General features: G+C 40.1%; 1 protein-coding gene across 9 annotated transcripts in view; it reads right to left on the bottom strand.

Moving 5' to 3' along the window:
* Window positions 1-25: 25 nt before the first annotated feature.
* LOC122091444 (cell wall protein RBR3-like) overlaps window positions 26-12,281 on the bottom strand; it is a 34,097-nt gene continuing 21,841 nt past the window's right edge. For 2 of the 9 annotated variants that reach the window (XR_006143936.1, XR_006143932.1), the window contains 3 exons: window positions 3,035-3,154; window positions 1,183-2,718; window positions 338-1,053 (listed from right to left, as the gene is read on the bottom strand). The gene's annotated coding sequence lies outside the window, so the exon portion shown is untranslated. Of the gene's footprint in view, window positions 285-337; window positions 1,054-1,182; window positions 2,719-2,749; window positions 3,155-12,281 lie in introns of those variants that run through there. The other 7 variants (XR_006143933.1, XR_006143938.1, XR_006143935.1 and 4 more) reach the window with 7 other exon arrangements.

Raw genomic sequence — 12,281 nt, 5'->3', positions numbered from 1 at the left:
CCCCCCCCCCCCTCTAGATCAGGGTTCAAAAATCAGAATCAGATTGATCGAATTGGCCGACCGACCATCATCCAGATCCAAGTCGAGCTGAATTGGCCAATCTAATAAGGGTTCCTAAGGTTCAGGCTGATTCGGCTAAGGGCAACCCCATTGCTGAACCCACTTATTCGAACCCTGCCCTGATGTCGAGAGATTCCGGCTGCGGCCGACTCCTTATTTGAACCCGGCCCTAATAGAGAGAGATGTAGATCTGCCACCGTCCTATAAATGCTTCAGTGACCCTTCTGAGAAATAAACGTGACCAAATCAACCCACACCCTCCAATCCACATTTATAGAGAGAGAGAGAGAGAGAGTCCTACTTTGATTCTTGAAATAATTTATATCAGCTTCATACATGATGTTGTTAAAAGATGTAGTTGACCACTCTTAAGGCAGATACTTGAAATAATGTCCATCAGCATATTCAGACATGAAGTTGTTGACCACTCAAAACGCAGATCCTATTTTGATTCCAAGGTCATCATTAATAAAAAGTCAACTTCTTCCTTCAGCCACAAAAGCAGAGAGAAACATTAAGGGCAAGTTCCGGCCGGTTAGGACAATACCTTCTCTTTGTGTTCTCATTTCTCCTGAGTGGAAAAGTAAAAATTAAGCTGGAAGGCTTTGAAATTTGATCTCTTCTTCTCATTTCACCTATTTCTGGGCAACTTAGCTCCTCCACACACGTTGAATTCAAGAGATTATTGCAGATTGGTTCAACGAACCTGACTAAAAGATCTAAGAACAAAGAAAAATCTTTACCTCACAAGTGGATCCCTAGTCAAGAATTTTGACGAGGACAAGCAAGAACAGTGTGCGATCCACCATAATTTTCTTGCTGCATTTAGGAAAATCCACTCTATACATTCTTGGTTTGGTCCATCATCCCCATAATTCATCACCATCACCTGTATGATTTGGCCTAAGTATCACGTACAGCTGATATAACTTACTGTTAGGTGCTTCTCCTGAGTCAAACAAAAGATGATCTCATTGACTGACCAAGACTGACCTGTTCACAAGTTTTTTCTAGAGATAATTAGCCAATGGAAGAAATTACATGGTTAACCTCCCTCAATCAGGTAAAAATTGGAAGCACGTTAATAAGTAGAATCAATATTTTTGATGATATATAACATACCAAGGGAATCAAAAGATCAACTTCACCCATTATAGAAACACTCTCATGCAAGACTTTTAAGTCACCATAACAATCATCACCGATCAACTTACACTTTGGGTTAATGTTGATGAGGCCAAGTCGATGCATGGATTCTCCACGAGACTTGCATTAAATTATATCTAAGGCATGGTTTAGTAAATGTAAATCGATTCTCCACAAGTCTCAATGGACATTTACTTATCTTGAGTGTAGCTTTCTTTAAGATCATACAAGACACCCTTAGTTGTGGTATGAAACATCATGTTGGCAGCCACAGAAAGCTCCATTCTATTCCAGACAACAAAGTATAGTGGCATTCAACGTTGTCCACCCCTTATAGTCAGCAGAAGTCATAGCAAGTGGTGGCGGAGTATGATAATCCATCTTCTGTTTGGCAAATAATATAAACTTTAACAGCCTGTGCCCAGAGTTAATAATCTGACTATTAATTTTGATAGAAGTAATTTGGACGTTGACATAGACCACGGGGGGTTTTGAATTTACCCCTTACAAATGAACCAGCAGCCAATTATCAATAGACAACCACAATGGAGAGCAAATAGCAATCACTGAAGAATATATATGTGAAAAACCAGCAGCAACAGCACCAATAAGACTCAAATTCTGGCCAGAAACAAAAGTTGACAGAAGGGTAGGATAACATTTTCTGATGGGTCCCCAAATCTGGTCAGGTATAGTAGGTAAGTAGGGAAGAAAAACCCCACAATAACTGATCTGATGAAGATATGATAACCAGCAGTAATATAAAGCAATTCTGAAATCACAGACCCAGAAATGAGGTATTTTTCCTACCAAAAAAATTTGGGTGATTTCAGAAATCCAGATACCCTTTTCTGATGTTAACAAGTCTAGGATAACCTTTTTCTGATGGTCCCCAAATCCGGTCAGATATAGTAGGTAAATAGGGACGAAAAACCCCACAATATCAAACTGATTTGATAAGGATATAATAACCAGCAGTAATATAAGAAAATTCTGAAATCTCAGACCCAGAAATTGGGCGATTACAGAAATAAAGATATAAAGGTGTCAAATTGACACCAAAGCAAGGTTGAAAGAGCCTTTCGGATAGACGAAATCATACACAAAATATTACCAGAATCCAATGGCCAGGTTCCTAGATAAAAGTTATCTTAAGCAGGCTGAAATCCATTAAAAACAAAGGTACCACCAGTATATTGGAGTGATATTCTCTCAACAATTGGAGGCTTGGATCATCCTCAAAGAAGGATAGAAGGTCCGTCAACAATGCCCTAAAACTTCAGGTTGATCTGCTGGTTCAATGCAAGTATGTGTAGATCTTAATTCTTCCACAAGAAACCCCATAAAACAGAGTGCTGCCAGCCTTATCTTGATAAAAATTTGTTTCTGTAGATGAATAACTCCATAGAAACAGTGATGTACGTACTATGTAGCATATGCAAGGAAACCCTAGTTTATCGTCATATAATCATCAACTAGGGTTTCATGTAATAGGTATGGCATCATATGCTGCTGCAAACCACAAAGAAAATATTCTATCAAAACAGAAATTGAAGATGAAGAACTTACAGCACTCTGATACCATGTAGCAACAAAAAAACTAGTAGCCAATCCTTAGACAGCCTTAAGGAGTGAAGGAAGAAGAGGAACAAGAGACAGAAGTAACAATAGAACGAGAATAATCCTAGGGTCACAGTAGGATTCATTCATCAAGGCCTAGGCCAAATACCTATATTAAGTCTTTAACTCTTAAGCCTAGAGTCCTACTTAAAAGTCAAATTACAAACATAGCAAATAACAAAGGTTAACAAGACTGTAGTAGACTCACATCGACTTAACAAGGAGGGGGAGTTCCGCTCATGGTACACACATATAACAGATGCAGATTGGGACTCTAATGATCTGAAACCAGATTCCAAATCTGAAATGTAGGGGTGTTCATATTGACCTGCGATTAACAAATCTGAAGGGTGAATTGTGATCTCAGATCTACTCAAGGAAATATCACTATAAGATTTATAAAGTTATGCTACAAAACTGTAGAATGGAGAACTAAATAACCCCTGAGTTGAAGAAATTAAACAGCGAAGAACAATATTAGAAGAAGAAGATATAAGAAGGATATGACTTGAGAATCACACCCAAGCCTTGATCAGCCTCCCACCAGGCAGCAACTGCACCCCAAAGCCATTTAATCTAAGTCTCACCAGAGTATTGGGCAGCAAAGCCACACTTCATTCATAATAAAATCTGAATGTCTTAATGGCTTGATAGAAAAGTATATATAAACTCCCAAAATATGACTAGAAATAGCCTAAACCAACTAATAATCAAACTGGCCACTTAATTGGCCGACAAAAGATTTAAACAACTCCTAAACTGATTCAAGAACCTCCAGCTGTTTCTGGAGTCGTAAACCAACTGGGATTTGACATAATGATTCACTTTCTAACCCCCCTCTAAATTTTCTTATTGTTGTTCGAAAGGGAATGAAAGCTTGTACAAAACCCCTATTGCTCAGGTTATTTTGTATGACTCTCTTTCCCCTTCATATTGCACCTTTGTGTCCTCCTTCACTCCTTGTCTTCTATTTTCATTCCTCAGCATTGGCAGGAAGCAATTAAAGAGCCGCGGTGGAAGGTGGCCATGGATGATTAGATGCAAGCTCTAAAAAAGAATGATACTCGGGACTTGGTACCTCTTCCTCCCTAGAAAAGGATAGTGAGCTGCAAATGGGTCTTTACTGTGAAGCAGAGCATGGTGGAACTATAGACAGATACAAGGCAAGCCTGGTTGCTAGAGGATTTACTCAGACTTATGGACTTGATTACCAGGAGACGTTTGCTCTTGTGGCAAAAATGAACACCATCTGTGTGATTCTCTCTTGTGCGGTAAACCTCAGATGGGACTTGCAGCAGCCAGCAGCTTGACGTCAAGAATGCATTTCTCTATGGTGAATTGGCTGAGGAAGTATATATGGAAATTCCTCCTAGGCTTTCTTGTGCAAGAACCAAAGACAGTTTGTTTGCTCAAGTGAGCATTATATGGGTTAGTCTCCACGTGCCTAGTTTGGGAGATTTCACAAAGCCATGGTGTCTGTAGGCTACTCCCAAAGCAATGCTGATCATACCATGTTCATCAAGCGATATGGTTCCAAGATTGCCATCTTCATTGTGTATGTTGATGACATTGTTGTCACTGGGAATGACACGGAGGAATATTTTCTTGTTTGAAAGATTGAGATCAAGGACCTAGGTAAGTTGCATTACTTTTTTGGTATTGAGGTTGCCCATTCCACCAAGGTTTTTTTTTTGTCTCATATTAAGTATACTCGATCTCTTACCCACAACAAGATTGCTTGGATGTGAGCCTGCAGAGTGCAGATACTCCCCTAAAGGCAAATGTCTAGCTCTCTAGTAAGAATGGTGGCCCAGTTTATATGGGGCAGTATCAGCGATTGGTTGGAAAGTTAATTTATCTAGTCCATACTCGTCCATACATTGCCTTTGCAGTGAGGCCTGTATATGCACGGTTCTTATTCTACACACTTAAAGGCTATAATTCGGATCCTGTGACTGAAGTCTGGACCAAGATAGGGGATCTTGTTATCTTCTCATAGTCATCTCAGAGTTGAGGCCTTTACTAATGCTGATTGGGCCAGCTCTCCAGATGATCGCCAATCCACTACAAGTTATAGTACTTCCGTGGGAGGCAACTTGGTTACTTGGAGGATTAAGAAGGAAGCTGTTGTGGCTTGATCTAGTGATGAAGCTCAATTAGCCATGTTTCATGGCATTTATGAACTGATGTGGATTCAAGGACTTCGGAAAGATTTGGCCCTTCCTATTCCACTACCTATAATGTTATATTGTGATAGTAAGTATGGCATCGGTATTGCTCACAACCCATTCAGCACAACTGCACCAAGCATGTTGAGATCGATCGTCACTTCATTAAGGAGATGCTTGACCACGGGTTGATTTGCATTCCCTTCATTCATTCTAGAGATCAACTAGCAGATGTCTTCATATAGGGATTATGCGCCAACATAAGGGGGAGTGTTGTAATATGGGAATAAGGGTAAATCTGTCCACGTGGCTTATTACTCAAGGATATTATTGTACTTTTACCTGTAGTCACTTACTATAAATAAATGGCATTTCTCACATTTTATCAGTACGGAATTCCCTCTTCCATCCTGCTCCTAATTCTTCCAGAGAGGATCTTTCCCTCTATTCCTGCTTGACTTAGAAATCTCCAAATTTAAAAATGCTTGGTTGGTCACTTCATCGGCAGCAGACCACCTTTCAGTATTGTCTAGATGTCCCTCAACAAACAATGGAGGGCTCAAGGGATCTTGGATACTTACTTGTTGAATAATGGCCTCTTCATCTTCAAGTTCTATAATGAAGAAGATAAGTTGATGCCCTTGAGGGTGGCCCCTGGAAAGTGGGAAAAATCCAATCTTTCTCCGCTAATGGGACCAATATCTACTACTGAACAAGGTCGACCTTTGTTGCCTTGTCTACAAACTATCAACCATCCTACTCAGGCACATACTCCCATGGCCACTGCCCCTTCTGTTGTGCTTGGATATCCCCCTCAGCCCCCATATGGTAGATACTCCAACCACCTCGCATCTAGGGAGATCCATTTATCTGGTGCCCCCTTGTTTCCTTATCGTCTCTAGTCATGCTCCCAGCCGTGGCAAACAATGAAAGTTTCAAAGTTGAGAGAAGCCGGCCTCGGGTTCTCCTCCGAGGTGTGATGGAGACTCTACTCACCTTCCATAGGTCCTTCTTACAAGGACCAAAGGTCCATCGAATTGCTTCAACACCCTTCAATTCCTTCCTGTTGGGATCGAAGGTCCTAATGATCAATGTTGTGTTGTAAATGGCCCATCTATGGTTCCCTCTAAGATGATGTCTGCTCCTGCGATAGCCTCCTCCTACTTGGTCAGTCCGAGTCGAGTAGTCGCTTTCACTCCCCTTCCTCCTCCATGCTTCTTTTGTTTTTACCTCCTCTCCTATGACCATCCTTTTTTAGGGAGAAATCGATGTCTTGGTTATCTCTCTTCCTTCCTCAATCCTCCCCCACCTATTACCTCTCCCTCACCCAGCCATGGATCCCATGATTCCTTCCACTCATTTGGAAATCCATCCCACTGCTCCACTCGTGGGCCTTTCTACTTCATACCCTTTGACCTAGCCATCTACTTCCCCGCAGCACAATCTCCGGCCCATTTGGGCCTACACCCGATTAGTTTGTCTAACCTAGCCCACCTGGTTCTGGAGGGGGGGTTTGGCTCACCCAGTGGCCCACTCTTCTCCTAATGGGCATCCCTTACCCGATGCCCCAAGCCCTCATCCTACCCTCGCCCACCCTTCGCTAACTTCATCGACTCTTCCCCCCCTCGTGCCTACCACCAGTGTGACACGAGTTCCCCGCCTTATCCCCAAGAGCTACCCCTCCAAGGCTATTCCCTTTTCATCAATGAAAGGATTTTGCCTCTTAGCAAGGATATTTGTGACCATGCCCTCTGCCACAACATTTAGTAGTGTTGGGGGGCTTTAGTTTTGCGGTTCGATCTCCCCCGTTTCGTATTCCTTTTGAAGGTGGTCGTGTGATCTTTTTGTAGCCAATTTAGTGTCGTAGTTTGGCTTTTGTTTATTTGGCCTCTTGAGGGCATTTTGTTGTGGTTCTTGGGGTTTTCCCCCTCCCCTCTCTACACCTTTGCCTCCCCTTTTGTTAAGGAGGGCCGTGTTCTTGGCCTATGTCCCCCCCCCCTTCTTTCATTTGGTAATGGATTTTCTAATTCATCCAAAAAAAAATCCATTTGCCTTAATGGCTGGTTACAAAAGTATTAAAAAAAAAAAAATGTAAATAAAAACTCTCCAAATATGCCTCATAACATGACTACAAATAGCCTAAACCAACTAGTAGTCAAACTGGCTACTTAATTGACCAATAAAAGACTTAAAACAACTACTAAACTGACTCAAGAACCACCAATAGTGTTTGGAGTCCTAAACCAACTAGGATATGCCTTAAAGAAAGAAAATCAACTCATAAAAGGACTGGACTTACAGATTCCTAATCCAGCATGAATTAAAAACAGGAAAAGAAACTGAAACCAGTACTCTACTTAAGTATTCCTATTCATAGCAGAGTAGGAATAGGAATAGGATTCCTAGAGAAACTATGAATTCTGAAATTCCTGAAATCACAAGTTCTTCTTCTTCTCTTGGCACTGTGCAAATACTCTGCATCAGAAAATATTGGGTTTCTGAAATCAGTAATCGATTTAAAAAATGAAGGGAGCAAGAGAGGATTTGATTGAGAGAGATGGCAAAGAAAATAAGATGAGAGAGAGAGAGAGAGAGGTGTGTTGTGGTACTAATCCTTTTGCATGGATCCTACTATTTTTTACTGCATATCTCTTTTATTGCCTTTGAGACGTGTCTTGTGGTACTAATTCTTATGCATGGATCCTACTATTTTTTACTGCATATTTCTTTTATTGCCTTTGTACCTTTTTATGTCATGTCTTGTGGTACTAATCTTATATGTAAGCATAGAATCAGATTTGCATCATGGAACATTGGATCTCTGATAGGTAAGAGTATGGAGTTGACAGATGTTATGCGAAGAAGAAGGATTAATGTTGCATCTGTTCAAGAAACGAGATGGAAGGTCAGTAAAGCTAAGGGGTTGAATAACTTCAAGCTATGGTACTTGGGAAATGAAAGTGGGAGAGGTGGAGTGGGTATAGTAGTGGATAAAGACCTTAAAAAGGACGTTGTGGATGTTAAGAGATTTGGAGATAGGATTCTCTCCATTAAACTGGTGCTTGACGATGAGGTTATCAAAATAGCGAGCGCATACGAGCCCCAAGTAGGACTTGATGAGAGTGTTAAATTACAATTCTGGGAGCAAATGGATGACTTGATGCAATGTTTCAGTCAGGGCGAGAAAATCATTATAGGTGGGGACCTAAACGGGCATGTGGGCAAAGATCCGAGAGGCTATAAAGAGGTGCATGGAGAATATGGATTTGGAGAAAGGAATGCAAAGGGGATCTCAGCGTTGGACTTTGCATTAGTGTATGAATTTTGCATTGCAAATACCTTTTTTTGAGAAGAGAGTAAAACATTTAGTTACAAAAGTGGGCAGCATGCAAGCCAAATTGACTTCTTTTTTACTAGAAGATCTGATAGATTGCTTTGTAAAGATTGTAAGGTTATAGCGATACAAAACTTAACGGCTCAACATCGACTGGTGGTCCTGGATATGTATCTCATTATGAGGCAACGCAAAAAGATGAAGCATGTCTATCCTAAGATAAAATGGGGGCTGCTACAAGGAGTTACCCTAAAAAATTTTACTGATAAAGTGGTTGAACAAGGCAAGTGGGATTGCAAAGGGGATAATAACGAGATATGGACGGATATGACAACCTGTACCAAGAAGGTGGCCATAGAAGTTCTAGGGGTATCAAAGGGTTGGTGGAGGACTCCTAGAGAGACCTGATGGTGGAACAACGAGGTCCAAGCTGCCATTAAGACTAAAAAAGATCATTTTAAGACTTGGCAGACGACTAGCGAGGCAAAGGATAAAGCACATTACCACACAGCCAGAAATTAGGCTAGGAGGGTTGTGGGGAAAGCAAGGCAGAGAAATATGATGATCTATATGAAAACCTTAATACAAAAGAAGGGGGAAAAGATTTATATATATATATATATATATAAAATAGCTATAATAAGAGAAAGGATGAGCATGGATTTGGACCATCTCAAATGCATTAATAGTGAGGATGGAAGAGTTCAAGTACGGAATGAGGACATTATGAAGAGCCGGGGTGATTATTTTTGCAACCTACTAAATGGAGGTACGTTGACTGATAGGAGGGACCCATAAGTGGAGGGGAATAACATCAATCCCTCATATCTCATGGACGTTTACTGCAGGTTTGCGAAATCGAGGTTAAAAATGCCCTACAAAGGATGAATGCAGGTAAAACACTAGGATCGGATGAGATCCCAATTGGAGTGCGGAAGAGACTAGGAGGACATGGGGTGTCTTGGCTAAGCAAACTATTTAACAAGATTTTGAGTACTAAGACTCTGCCGGATGAGTGGAGGAGAAGCATTGTAGTTCCGATTTTTAAGAACAAAGCTGATATCCAGAACTGCAATAACTATAGAGGCATAAAGCTTATGAGTCATACTATGAAACTTTGGGAAAAGGTTATTGAAGCCCATCTAGGGAGGATACTAAGGTAATAGAGAATCAATTTGATTCTATGCCATGGAAATCAACAACAAAAGCTATTTATCTCCTAAGGAGGCTTATGGAAGTATTTAAATCCCACAAAAAGGACCTCCACATGGTCTTCATTAACCTAGAGAAAGCCTATGACACAGTACCGAGACAGTTCATTTGGCATGTCTTAGAGAAGAAAAGGGGTATGAATAACTATGTGGATATAATTAAGAACATGTATAAGGGAGCGGTGACCAAGGTTCAAAATATCGAGGGTTTCAACCCCCAAAATATATATATATTTTTTTTTTGCCTAATGCTTAGTGTACGTCCTATTTTAGACATTTATAACCCATCCACATAATTAGTTTCATAGAAAAAAAAACACCTAAAGTCATACTTGTGGTGTCAACCAAAGTTTGCTAATGTACGTTGAGTCGTCAAGTAAAACTATAGTACTATACTACATAAATACATATATAAGTTAATAACTAAAAATGTGAAATACATGATTAAAATTTTAAAACAAACAAAACATAATGCAAAGGATCCAAAATAAATAATAATATTACATAATTGTGAGTTATCTCTCAAGTCTCAAGTCTCAATAGTCAACAGACTCAACACTCAAATATTAACCCTATTTTTTTCAAATATATGTTTTAGGTAAATGTATTTTAAAAAACAGAAAATAAAAAATAAAAAAATAAAATAGACATTGTGAATGCGTAGATTGGGTCCTTCTAACTAACATATAAAAATTTACATCATTCTACTCTATTTTTAAGTATATTTCGGGACTTACCTTTGGTCCAAGCTCCCTTCCTTAGGTAGATTTGCTGTGAATGTGCAAGAATCCAACCTTAAAATGAAGATTTGATAGCACAAGGGAAATATCTCGAGTGTTTTCCCAAGTTTCCCACATAACAAAGAAAAAATATGGGGAAAGGACCAAAATTTTGAAATGAGAAGACTTAGGGTCTGTTTGATAACGTTTCAAGAAACGTGTTTCTGCCATTTTTGTGTCCAAAAAGGCAGAAACGGAACAAAAAGCGTTCGATAAAACTGTTTCGTTTCACTTGTTTTCAGAAATAGAAATTGAAATTTCTACCTATTTATGGTTCAAGAAACGACTCGTGGCCATTCTTTCGCTGGTTACTATCGACTTCCAGAAACATGACTTATCAAACACCTTCAATTCCGTTTCTATTTCTAGAAACAAAAATTTATGTTTCTGCCCTTAGTTTCCCATTTAAGAAGGTTTTATTCAAGAAACGGCAGAAACACTATCAAACAGGCCCTTAGTTTCCCATTTAAGAAGGTTTTATAAAGGCTGGCTCAACCCAAGGTCGAACCCATTGGTCCACTTGAAATTTCCCACATTTCGAATTTTGGTTGATACTTACCAAAACCAGTGACTTTTAAAATTCAAATGCTATATGGTATCGGAGTCCTAAGATACCGTCGAAATGTGGGAAATTTCGACGATATCGGTCAAAACCTTGAACCATGGTGGTGACGAGTGTCAAAACGGTCAAAGTAACGAATTCCCAATTACTATTGGGCTACACCAAGGATCGTCTTTGAGCCTTTATTTGTTTGCACTCATAATGGATGATTTAACGAGGCACTTACAAGACCCGATTCCATGGTGTATGCTATTAGCGGATGATATTGTTTTGATAGACGAAACAGCGGAAGGGATTAATACTAAACTAGAGATATGGAGATCAAGCTTGGAATCAAGAGGTTTTATGATAAACAGAACGAAGACAAAGTATATGACGTGCCCCTTCAGTCAAACTGGGGGAGGAGAGGGAGTGGTGAAACTTAGGGAACGGGAGCTACCCCAAAGTGAGTGTTTTAAATACCTGGGGTCCATCACATAAAGGGTGATATAGAGGATGATGTGGCCCACAAAATTCGAGTGGGATGGATGAAATGGAGAGGTGCGTCAGGAGTGCTATGTGACAAAAGAATGTCTGTTAAACTTAAGGGACAATTCTACAAGAGAGTTATACGACCAGCTATGACATATGGAGCGGAGTGTTGGGTAGTCAAGAACAGTGATTTGACTAAACTGAGTGTAGAGGATGCTGAGAGGACTGTGCAGCAAGATCAGGAGAGATAGAGTAAGGAATGATTGTATTAAAAATGAGTTGGGGCCTGCACCACAGGACAAGCTCCGGGAGAGCCGGTTAAGGTGGTATGGTCATTGCAATAGAGACCTATTGATGCCCCAATAAGGAAGAGTGATCAAATTCATTTGGAGGGAGCCAAAAGAGGTAAGGTCAGGCATAAAATGACTATTGATGAAGTGGTGAGAAAAAATATGCATATGGTGGGGCTAGATTGTAGTATGACCATAGATAGAGTTTTGTGGAGGACAAGGACCCGGGTAGCCGACCCCTTGTAGGGGATGATCCTATGATGCATTTTTTAATACTGCATTATCTACTTCTCTTACCCCCCTAACCCCCTTCTACTTCCTTTTTCCTTCTTTTGTTGCTTCTTTATTTCCCTTTTTCCATATCGGATCCATGTATCCGACCCCATTTGGTTGGGATAAGGTTATGCTTGTTGTGTTTGTTGTTATTGTAGAGAAACGTGTTGAGCTGTCCAAAGAAGGAAGAGAAAAGACAACTGAGAGAAAAAGAAAGAGACAATGAATAATGAGAAGAGAGATAATAGTAAGGAAAGATTTACCAGATCTGAGAGGAGATGAAAAAAGACAGCTCAAAAGCCAAAATACAATTGCCAAAATATTCAAAATATATCCATTAACCCAATCATGTGTGTGTGTTTGGGGG

This window comes from Macadamia integrifolia, chromosome 10, assembly GCF_013358625.1.
Source record: "Macadamia integrifolia cultivar HAES 741 chromosome 10, SCU_Mint_v3, whole genome shotgun sequence".
NCBI classification, from domain to species: domain Eukaryota; kingdom Viridiplantae; phylum Streptophyta; class Magnoliopsida; order Proteales; family Proteaceae; genus Macadamia; species Macadamia integrifolia.
Note: the sequence above shows the minus strand (reverse complement) of the source record. Positions and strands in the feature narration are given on the sequence as shown.